A 12,500-nucleotide genomic window follows, 5' to 3' on the forward strand; every position below is an offset into this window, starting at 1 on the left:
ACAGGTGGATGAATACATGGGTACACGGGTGGGTGAATAGATGGGTACACAGGTGGATGAACAGATGGATACACAGGTGGATGAATACATGGGTATACAGGTGGATGAATACATGGGTACACAGGTGGATGAACAGATGGGTACACAGGTGGATGAATACATGGATACACGGGTGGGTGAATACATGGGTACACAGGTGGATGAATAGATGGTTACACAGGTGGATGAATAGATGGGTACACACATGGATAAATACATGGGTACATGGGTGGATGAATAGATGGGTACACAGGTGGATAAACAGATGAGTACACAGGTGGATGAACAGATGGGTAGCTAGAATTCGCCTCAATTTTTTAAATGGATTCAAAGGTTAGTAAAATGACTCAATGGGCAAAGTGCTTGGTGAGGGAGCAGAAAAAGCTGAGTTTGGCTTCCCAGCACCTTACACAGCTGGATGCAGTGATGTCTCTGGCATTAACCCCAGCACTGTGAGGTGGGATGGGTTTGATGGCCATCACTAACTGAAACAGTGCACTCCAGGCTTAAAGAGAGTCCCTGTCTCAAAAATAACAGAGAGAAGCATTAGATAGTTTGCTGTGGGATTGTGTCTCCTAGTAACATCAGAAACTACACCTGTAAGTCTCACAAACATGACCACCCAAATGTGAGCTGAACAATGATGGCACCAACAAACACACCAAACCGCATGGAGAAAAGTTCCATGAGGTCTCGACTTATACTACAGGCAGCTAAGTAAATCTGGGTGCATGAGAGATGGTCCTCCCAGGGACGAGCACACCAAGTGTGTGTCCAGTGCCAAACCATCAATCCTGAAAACACACAGAGATACAAGTAAAATTATATGGATTAAGCATGTTATATTCGGGAATATATGTACATACACATACATACATACCTACATACATACATGTAATAACAACTAAGGCCAGGAATTTGAAGGAGTAGGAACATATATGGTAAGGTTTGGAGGAGGAACTTTGTAATTAAATTTGAAAGGGACATCTAATGCTGACCTCTGACCTCCATGTGTACATATGCAGATAAGTATACCACATACACATGTGTACACACACATACAACCACATATATCAAAAATAGATTGAGAGAGAGGGAGAGAGAGAATAAGCAAAAATAAGTTCTTTAGAGAAGACGAATGGGTTTCCGAATTCTGACTACTAATGAGTGGTTTTGTCCAAGTTTCTGAACTTTATTTTTGTCACATACAAAACAAGGATAATAACGTTGTTTCTGTTTCGTGTTGGGGGGAAAAAACAGCCCAGATTTGTTCAACATCATAGCTGTAAGGAAAAGAGCCATGGTTGGAATTCACACTACCAATTTCCAGGCCTTCGATTGTCCTAACATGTAATAGAGAAGACAACAGCAAACTATGTCTGAGTGTCCTTGTAGGGCACTGTTTAGAAGTGGCGAACACATTAGGACATTACTACTAAAGTGTTACTACTATTCTCACATGATAGATGCAGGAATGAGAACTCTGGGAATCAAGGTGACTTGCCCAAGCTTCCTCAGTGGATTTGGAGCTGGAGCTCAGGGGTGACATAGCCACCTGATACATCTTCACATTGGCTCATACCAACTCCAAGGTCAGAAGCCTCCTGTGTGCTCCATCTGCTCTGGAAACAGACTGGCAGTGCCTGCCAAAGGGTCAAGTGGCAGGCATAGTTTGACCTGTCGACTGCTACATACAAACACTCCTGCAAAGTTGGACTATCTGGATGAAAAGCATGGCTTCCCAGAACCACATTCTAGGTCATCAAAGTGCTCTTGGGTTGTCCTTTTCTTTTTGCTTTTCTTTTTCTTCCTTTTTTCCCCCCAAATTCCAGACAGTCTGGAAAGCATCAAGTAACGGCAAGCTTTGTGTGACAAACCCTATGGAACCATTTCTGACCCAAAGTACACCAGGAGCATAGGAAGACCTGTTATGGAAGGTGCGGTGTAGGAAGATCTGGGAGAAATGAAAGCAGCTTAGCCTAAGTCTTTCCCTAGCTCTCTCTTACAGCAACTGATGGAGCTACCTTCTAGTAAAGAAATGAGTGTACAAAGCTCCTTAAGTCTCTGATTCAGAATGTCCCAATGTGGGCCACACCTGTGCTCTGGAGGGAGGAAAGACGGGGTGGGGAAGAAAGAACCAGTTTTAATGCCTAAACAAATGGAAGCACTTCATGGATAGGGCTCAAACATGCTGGTCTCCAAGATAGATATCTCTATGCATTAAGGCTCAGCTGCAAGTGACAAAGGGCCCAGACTAAATTAGTCTAAAGCAAAATATGAATTCATGGATCCTGTAACTCACAAGCCTAAAGAGGAGTTGTTATAACTTGAATGTTTGTGTCTTCTTCAAATTGCCATTGAAAACCTACCCCACAATGAGATAGCATCTGGATGTGGGGCCTTGGGAAGACATTTACGATTTAGATGAGGGTTTGAGGCGAGGCTCCCATGGTAGCATTAGTGTTCTTTGCCCTTATCGGAAGCAGTCAGCGTTTCCTCTCTGCCTCCTGTCCCCTCTATGTCTTTTTTTTTCTTCATCCTTTTTCCCATCTGAGGACTGTCAAGAAGGCAACGAAGCAGGAAGGTGGTCCTCACCAGAACCTGTTCTTACCTGCACACTGGTCTTGACTTTCTAGGCCTCAGAATCGCTATAAATGATTATCTGTGGATTAAGCTACCAGGTTTATGTGATAGTTTGTTAGAGAAACTGAAGCAGATCAAACTTTACCTTAATTTAGGCACAACTGGCTAAGGAGAGTTCCAAATTCCCCATCCTCTCCCTGGGCTCCACTGTTAGAAAATGTTGTACCCTATCAAACCAAATAGTTCTGGGGTACATTGCTTCAAGTTCAGGCTAGAAGACCAGTCTAGGCAGAGGCATTTCCTCTTGTCTCAGAATTCCCAGAGACATCTCATTGGCCACTTGGGGTCATTGCCGTTCATGAACTAACCAGTGACCAGGTATTGGGATGTATCGATTATCCTGGGCCCAGACCATATGCTTCACCTGCCATGAATGAAGCAGAGATTCCAACACAAGGTGACAGTGGTTGAAGTGGTGGCTTGAGGCAGAAAAAAATCATGACCATAAGACAGCTTTATAGGGCTTGAGCCAGGGGCCAGCTACATCTCAAACATAACCCCCAGGGCTACAAGTAATACAGAATAAACAGAGGGACACTGGCAAGTAGCAGGCTGATGTGTCTCCATAGCTGGTATGCCGAGTTTGTGGACAACGCTTAAAATATTTGAAACCGAATCCTAAGTTGAAAGGAAGAGTATAAGATGAAAACTCTCTCCTTATGTCTCTTAGTTCCAAATTCAGTGCCTCGGAACCTGCGAATCTTGCTTTATCCCACAGACCTATGTCCTGATTAACTAGGTTGCAGGTGGTGTACTCCAGTCCTGAAAGACCGTGTGTCATGTGTGAACTGAATTTAAGAGTTTGTTGTTGCTGTTAGTTGTTTGTTGTTTTCAAATTTGTGGCATAGAAAGGCATTGCAAAATCCATCTGTGGTATGAAAAAGAAAATTTTATTTTCTTTCAGTCTGGGTTGTGGCTCCATTGTTTTAGTTTAGTTTTGTTTGTTTTTGTAAAGTGGAATCTGTTGGGATCCTTACACACACACACACACACACACACACACACACACACACACACACACCTACCACCACCAGCAGCAAGACAGCAAACATGCTATATAACAGTATCTGCAAAGAAAAGATGCTTTCCTTCAGCAATACATTTCCTGTCTGAGTCCACCCTTGGGGGAGGGCACCTCTCTGAGTTCACTTTTCCAGACCGTTCCTTCTGACAACAGATCCCATAAACAGACGGCCTTCCAGCCACTCCACAGCAGAAGGATGCCAGCAGCCAACGGTCCCTGAGAAAACAAACAAATTCCTTTCAGCGCCTGTTTTCACCCAATCAAAGCTTGGCCTCCTGGCCATCTCAGTGGTAGCAAGTCCTGCTAAGGGAGGCAGATTTCCACACAGAGTCTAAATCATTTTGGCCAAGGGAATCGCTTCCTGTGGCTGTCCTAAAGTATTGATTGGGAATGGTTTTGAAACTGTTGATTAAAGTTGATAAGCAGTTTAGAATAGCAGGAGGAACTCTCCAGTCTCCTGTCCCCTCCTGTTCCTCTTTGTCTAGTTATAACTGGGGTTCCCTGGCATGGGGGCAATGCCAGTCAGCCTTACTTTTGCTTATAACCTGGAAGCCATAACCCAGTGTGGAGGCAGGAGCCACTCGCCCTCCTTACCACCATTCAAATTATTGTTGATTTGGAAATAGCCACTGTGTGTCACACCCAAAAGGAAGTATCTTCGTTGTCACCTGCACAGTGTCTAGAACTATAACATAATCTGCTGGGGCCCTCTTCTGAGTGATTTTCTAGATCAGCTCGTTTGGAGCAGACAGACCTGCCCTGAATGTGACAGCAGCCCAGAGTAAAGGACATGATGAAGAAACTTGGCTTTTTCCCTTTTGCCCTCACTCTCTGTATCCTGCTGTCATGGTATTTCTTTATCAACCTTATTACCATCTTCCTCGGGATCCCACTGCAGCCTGAAGACCAGCAGGTCTCCACCAAGTCCAGTCTTCAACACTAGATTGAGACTGCTGAGACACTCAGTACTTGAACTGAACAAGTACTAGATTCTTGACCTCCAGTGTGAGGCAGCCATTGCTGGACTACCTGGACTGTACCCTATGAGCCAGTCTAATAATTTCCCTCTTAATATGTAGAGATGAGGTGAGCAGGCCTGCTTTTCATCCTGCCCGGCTCCCACACAGCTAGCTTTACACCTGAAATAACAACACACACATTGTAGTCCTTTAAACACTGCCTGGCCCATTATTTCTAGCCTCTTATTGGCTAACTCTCACATCTTGATTAACCCATTTCTAATAATCTGTGTAGCACCATGAGGTGGTGGCTTACCGACAAAGATTCAACATGTCTGACCTGGTGGCTGGCTCCATGGGGTCTGACCTACTATGCTTTCTTTCTCCCAGCATTCTGTTCTGTCTACTCCACCTATCTAAATCCTGCCCTCTCAAAAAGCCAAGGCAGTTTCTTTATTAACCAGTGAGAGTAACACATAGACAGATGACCTTCCTCCATCATTAATATATAGTTAAAATGCTGCTATTCAATCAGTACAGTACTAAAGTTGTGCTTATTAGGAATTGAACAACACGCTGGGAACTCAGAGTGTCTGTCAGCTGGGAGGATGTATGCAACCTCTTGAGAACAAAGTGCACCCACTGAAATTCTGGGACTCCTGACTGTGATCACGATGTTAACTCCTCAAAGCAGAGCAACGAGGTTGAATGTTCAACCTGTGTGGGAAAGAGAGTGGGCACATTGGAAGGAACCTGTTAATCTGTATTTCCCCTCCCCAACCATTCCTTCATGAAATGGATGGCCTTTCCTGGACGGAGCAGGACACTCTACTCTGTGCTTCAAGGGTGCTTACGCCTCATATTTGGCACATCTCTCTAACGGCCTGCTGGATGCCCAAGCTCTTCCTACAATCAGATGGCACTGGCCCTAAGATAGCCAGCATGGATGCCAGACTCTTCTGAAAGACGTTATCAAGGCACTAGACATGCATTACAGAGCTCTCTTACCTCATGCTCCCAGTAGTTTCCCGGGTGCAAGCGCTATTTTAATGTCCACACTACTAGTACATGCTCACTGAACACACTAATGGGCTGTGCATCTGTCCCAGCACCTAGCATCTACTTCTCAAGTTTCTTTCCCGTCTCTCTTTGTGTCCACACTCAGCAGGCAAATGGAGGTAGGAAATATGACCTATATGCAGCAGCATATTTTCAGCCGTGAGGAAATGTAAAATCTTTCCATTTTCAGCAACACGGATAGAACTAGAGGACGTTGTGCTAAGCAAAATAAACCCAGCATCAAAAGACAGGTAGCAATCTCATGCTCCACTGCATCATGGGAATTATTTCCACTGTGCCCGGACTGATTTATATTCCCACCCTTTTCTCCATATACTTTTTAACAAGTAATTGTTTTCCAGTTTTATTTCTTCAATTATTTGTTTCCTTAATTACTGCTATCGTAATCGGAGTGAGATGGTATCTCATCGCATCTCAGATTGGCCTTTCCCCACTGGCTCATGCTATCAAGCGTCTTTTCAGACAGGTACTGTCTGTTCTGTATTTCTTGTTCTGAGAAGTGACTGCTGGGGTTATTTGCCCAGATTCAGTTGGATCATCTATTTTTATTAGTCCTTTTGAGCTCTTTATATATCCTGGCTAGCAGTCCTCTGTCCAGCAAGGAACAGGCACAGGTGTGCTTTCCTTCAGCGGGCTGAGTATTCTCTCTGCTGAGTGGCTCCTGTGCTGCAGGAGATGATGTGATCCTGTTTTTCGGGTTCTGCTTTGTTTCCTCTGCATTTGGCATTCTGTCCACAGAGTCATTACTCATAACAATGCGCTGAAGAACCTCCCCCCGTGATTTCCTAGTTTCCTTTTAAAGTTAGAGTTTTACAGACTACCATCCATATGGTATTCTGAAGATGAAGAAACTGACACACAACCATGGCCTGGGTCAGGCAAGGTTTGAGGATGCAAAGAGCTTGGGAAAGGGACAGAAAACTGTGTGAATGGACAGGTTTTAACCACTCCACAATTGTCCTGAGGCCTAAGCACTTGAACAAGTCCCAAACTGAACCATCTGTGTGAGAAAAAGGGGGCCCAAATAGGCACGGGGTGGGGTGGGGTGGATGGTTCCCAACTACTGAGGTGCTCGCTCTGCACCCATATGAGTAAGCAAGACTAGGAGCATTTTCCCACGCCAGGTTCCAAGGAGAGAAGAGAAGCAACCATATGACCCTCCCTTCTTGCCTCCTGTCAGTCATGACTGTGAGGCCATCCTAGAAAGCTTTTACACAGAGGCCTTGAAGGTTGTTGAGGACAACTCCCGTGGGCCTTGCACAGGGCCTAGGACTATCAAACAAAGTCAAATCTGAGAGTCTAGGTCCCTGATACTCTCCCTGGCTCTCCTCTCATCTCTGCTCACCATTTAAGAACATGAAATACCATAGCACCTTCCTGCTAGGAATTTCCTGCAGTATCTGGGCTTTGCTTTGTAATCTTAAGCCGCTTTCACAATTGGCAGCTCCAGTCAGCTTAGATGAGACCAGTCAGGCAGATACTGGACTCATTGAGGCCCCTCAGGCAGCTGACCCACCTGTGAAGGTCTCAGAAGCTGTCTGCGCCGCATCACAGGGGTCCGAGATTGCAGATGCTCCTATTAAAACATTCAGTGTTGGGGCTATTAAATGAATTTATCCAACTGCAAGGGGAAGAAATGATCTCCGGATAGCTCTCTTAGCAGTTTCCCACACTACAGGAGATCGAAATTCCTTTCACCATACTAGAGAGAGGCTGTGCTATTTGACTTCTATGTGATAGGCTTCTAGCAGCCATCAGTTCAGTCATTTGACAAGAAACTGCCATGTGCCTGACCCAGCGAAGGCTGCCGGGCTCTCATGCTCCCGACGGGACAGATTCCAGACAAATCCCAACGTTAGGAAGCATCCACTTTGCAGTGGGAACAGCCATACCCGATGCCACAGACCAAGATCACAGGTCCAAGGCTGATACTGAATGAGGCACTTGTCACGGCAGAGCACTCTGGTTTCACCTGTCCTCTGGGGTCCATTTTGTGCTCAGACTCAAAGTGCGGCAGGATGTTTCCTGATAAGAGAGAGCCAAGCCACCCATTGCACACTGGTACATCAGGACACATCCCCCAGCAGGTGTTTCAGGGACTCTGTGCAGTCCGGCCCAACAGGAGAGCTGGCAACTCTGCTGTCTTCCCTCTGCTAAGGCCTGGATATCAGGGGTAGAAGGAGCCAGAGGAGAGTGAGTGCTGGCCAGCTTGTCCCACACACCTGTCGCTCAGTCAGCCACTCATTCATTCATTCATTCATTCACTCACTCACTAAGTCCCCCTGCAGTTTGCTACAGACCAGATACCGCTCTGGGAATCAGTATTGAAAGGATCAAAAACCGTTGCCCCATGGAACTCCTATCCCAGTGTGGTAATTCAGACGGCACAGCAGAAGAGCAAACATTATTGTCACAAGGCACTTCCTGTTCACCCCAGGTTTTGTGTATTTCACCTTCACCACCATGATGGAAGGTTGGCACCATTATTAACCCCACTTTATAGAGAGGGAAACTGAGGAAGAGAAAAAGAAAGCTGTAGTGCGAATCTAATTGATCTTAATAATAAACGCCCGAAATCAGATCTTGGGGGTGGAAGAGGAAAAATCAGAGAAGCAGAGCAGCCAGCCACTAGTTCTTACCTCTATGAAATTCTCAGACCGAATGGGGTGTCTGGTCTCTACAAGTCCTCAGACTGAATGCTTTCTCTGGGAAATCTCAGACTGAATCCTGAACTCCTATCTCATCCTGTCTTATGTTCCTCTCTTCACCCAGCCATACCTCTTCCCATCTCTACCTCCCTAGTGCTGGGATTGAAACCATCACTATCTGGCTCCATTTCTCTTTTAGGCTGATTCAATCTCATGTAGCCTGGGCTGGCCTTGAACTCACAGAGATTCGTCTGCCTCTGTCTCCTGAGTGCTGGAATTAAAGGTGTGTGCCACCCCTGCCTGGCCTCTATGGCTAACTAGTGTGGCTAGCTCTGCACTCTGATCTTCAGGTAAGCTTTATCCGTTAAAGCACAAACAAAATATCACCACCAAAAGTGGTCTCCCTAAGGTCATCAGCTAGGAAGCAGAGTTGTGGGTTTGAACCTAACAATGGCAAAGCATAGGGGAGGGATTGTGGGCATGAGTAGGGGAAAGGGTAGCCTTCAGATATAAGTATGGTGGTAAAGAAAGTCCTCAAAATAGGACACTGAGCAGGGACACTAGGGAGGAATGGGTGGAGCTATGCAAACATTTGGAGGAAGAGCATCCAGTGATTGGACAGTAAGTCCAAATGTCCCAGGAGTGTTTTGGAAGCTGAAGTTCCCAGGAAGGAGAAGTGGGATGCATTGAGTTCAGAGAGGCAATGGGCTGAAGGGTGTTGTTATGAAGGATCCTAGGGCAGCCTCAATGCAAGGGGTATCTTCTAAGTGAGACACAAAGCTATAGGTCACCATTATGATTTTTGTTAAATATTTCCAATCCCCATGCCACACGATAAGATTGTCCTTCCTCACCCCACTGAAAAATATGTGACTTGTTCACCCAACAGAATGGGAGCATGGGTAGATGGTTTCTTTCAGCTCAGAGTTTTAGAACCATTGTGTCCGGATTGCACTGTCTTTGTCCCTCTTTGGGTGAGCCTCCGCTCTCTCAGGTCAGACACCCAGGGACCACCATGAACAGAGTCCCCTCAGCCAGTCCCATGGAGCTATGCAGTTTGAAGGAGAAGTAGGTTGGGTTGGGTTAAGCCACTGAGACTATGTTGCTGCTACCTCGACAAGCTGACTGATATGAAGTCCATGAACGGGCTGGGTAAAGGGGAGCTTCAGAAGCACTGTTCTGGAAGCTGCTGCTGCTGCTGCTGCTAAGAAAATGGATACTAAGGGTAAAGAGTAACAGCCCTGCCATAATCTCAGGAGAGGCAGAAGCAATGGAGATAAGGAAGGGTGAGCACATTCTACCTGTGAGACGGATTGACGAAAGTGTTACAGCAACTTACACAGTGGGTGGAGGAGAAAGGAGACGAGGATGACCCCAGAGCTGTCCGTGAAGATGAAAAGCCCTCAGTTCCCTAAGCCATGCCCCTCCACGCCTGCCCTCCATTTTTTTTTAAAGACAACCTTTGATATGTCGGGAAAAACAAGCCACGTTTTCACTACTCAAGGGTCATTCCTCTTGCCTTAGCATTGCTCTGCTCAGATGTTTCATGTTGGAATGGATGGAAGGATTGCCCTCACGAGGACCAGTTCATTTTAGCTACTTGCAATTCCAAGAAACCCTGGTCCTCATCTCTTGTTTAACTTGGAGAAGCCGTGGTCCGCAGAAGCAAGTGATCCTGTACAAGGTCAGGGAGAAACAACTGAGTTTTAGAGCAGGAGCCCCTGGCTCAGCAGGGTTTCCTTCCTATGCCATGCCCAGCCTGGATGAGGGTGTGCTGGGCTGGGTTTGTACCTCCCCAGGGATACACGAGGGGACGCATGGAAGGGATCACTGCCTTTCCTACTTTATGTCTCTCATGCTCAAATAGAACTCGGGGAGCACCTTCAGTTACAACCTTTGAATTCACTAGTTCTGATCCAATGACCAAATCGGAGAAGAAAAATGATCATAAAAGGAACTGGAAGAAATATATCCTGCCTTTTTGGTTTGTCTCTGGCATCAAAAGGCATGGGGCACATTCGAGTCCCTTCTTCATTCTGTCCTGTGTGGTGGCGTTTTCCTGCCTGCCAGCTTCGTGCTGTTCTTTTTCCAAAGCATTCTCTGCGCTGCTCCCCATGGGTCGGGGACAGCTAAAAACAGACAGTGGCAGCCGCCTCCCCGTCTCCTAGCATCCCGTCTCCTAGCACACCGACTAGAATCGTTTGGATTATGCATCCCTGTGTCATACTCCAAATCTGAAAAGTGCCTGACTGTGATTTTTATTGGATTTTTTATTATTCGTTGTACCTTTTAAAACATCAATTTGAAATCATTAAATTGGAAACCTCGGATGTTTCTGCAAAGCTTGGGCAATGCCCATGGCTAGGCACTTTTGCTTGTCATAGAACCTGTTCTGGAGACCCAGGGAGCCAAACTGCCATTTTAGGCAGATTGGCGATGCCCCAGGGTGGCAGAGTGGTAAGCAGGAGGCTTAGATCAGAATCTTCTCTTCTGGGATGCTGGCAAAAGGATCACTGGAAGGGAAAAACACAGACGCAGAGATTCACAACCCCGGAGGCCAAGTAGCCACCTCAGAGCCCTCAGCAGCTGGAGGGCGAGCTTGCAAAGGGCTCTGGGCCTCAGTGTTTGGAAAATGTGTAGGATAAACTAAAACTGTGTTAACTTTCCCCTTCTGAAGTTTAAAAAAATATCTGCCTTACATAAAAGCGCTGAAAAGTGTTTGGAAGTCTATAAAACCGTTAACTATGGCAGGGTGTTTCCAGTGAACTCGCTTTCGTTGGAAAAGAGATGTCCCCATAAAAAGGCATGCTCTGTGCTCCATTCCTCCGAATATTCTGGACTTGATGTGCTGGCTAAGCCTCCCTTTCTTCCAGTGCAATTTCGTCTTTCCATGAACACGTGCAGGGAGTGTGGAAAGATCTCTGAAGCCATGCTTGGAACCCTGCGACCGTGGGCTGTGCCTGGACACACAGCCTGTTTCATATATTAACTGCATGCTCAACTCCACTAATGGCAAAGCCATATGTGCTGTCTTCAGTTTTTCAGCCCCCATTTATACCTTTATTCTAGCATAACTGATCCCAGCTGTTATTAAGGAGCACAGTTTAAGCCCCCATTACAACAAAGACTTCTCTACAATGAGTGATCTAAACAATGGCCCGCTTCTTAGAATAATTTTACTCAGTTCAATTTTAATGACTATTTTTGAAGACAATTCTTCCAACTCCTGTATTTGGTTCTGCTGATGCAGACATGAAAAGAGCTGAGTCCTCAATCTCAGAGGGCTCAGTATTTGAAATGACTGAACTCCAACACAACAAAGAGCTGTGGTTATCCCTTGAACTTTGTTCAGATGGGACCTAATGGAGGGTGGCAAGTGGGGATGGTGGTTTCACCCATAGGAATTTTAGAATATTATTATTCTCTTCTTTTATTTTTGCAGCTCTTTGGTGGGCCAATGGCTCCTAGGTCCTAGCAGCAAGAATAGAAGCCCTTAACCTTGATCCAGTCTTCTGTATTGCAATAGGCTAAGTTTCAAGAGCGGAAAAAAAGTTTTCCATTTTCCGGCCACTTTAAGCTACCAGTCGGGTCTCACCATATGACACTGGCACTGATGTCATTGCCAATGAATCAGGATTGATCTGCACCAAAATGTACATGAAAAACACACTTTAATCCAGGTCTCTGTCCCATTTGGGTAGTAAAATAGCTTCATCGCTGTCCAGAGTATGTACTTCACACGTGGAGCCTTCCTTCTTTGGGCCTCTTGCGCAAGCATATTTTCCCTCGCCACAAAATGTTTTTCTTAAAAAAAAAATGAACTTGCTGCTCCAACTACTTGGTATCTGGCTCTGGATGCAGAGCTGGAGGGTAAATGGTGAAGTCGTAATGTGTTTCTGGATTTTGTGGTTTCAGAGTGGTTTCCCTTCCCAAACTAAGGTGGACCCTCTGCAAAACGGGGCACGGTCAACCTCTTCCCAGCATGACACTTCTCTGTGGGCACTCCTGGCTTGTCTGCGCAGAAGGCAGTGCATCGGGTTGGAATTGAATAAGTTTCCTCTACTCAAGAACCCTCCGTAAGCGACTTCCATACAAGTTCTCCGTTAA

This window comes from Microtus ochrogaster, chromosome 21, assembly GCF_000317375.1.
Source record: "Microtus ochrogaster isolate Prairie Vole_2 chromosome 21, MicOch1.0, whole genome shotgun sequence".
NCBI classification, from domain to species: Eukaryota; Metazoa; Chordata; class Mammalia; order Rodentia; family Cricetidae; genus Microtus; species Microtus ochrogaster.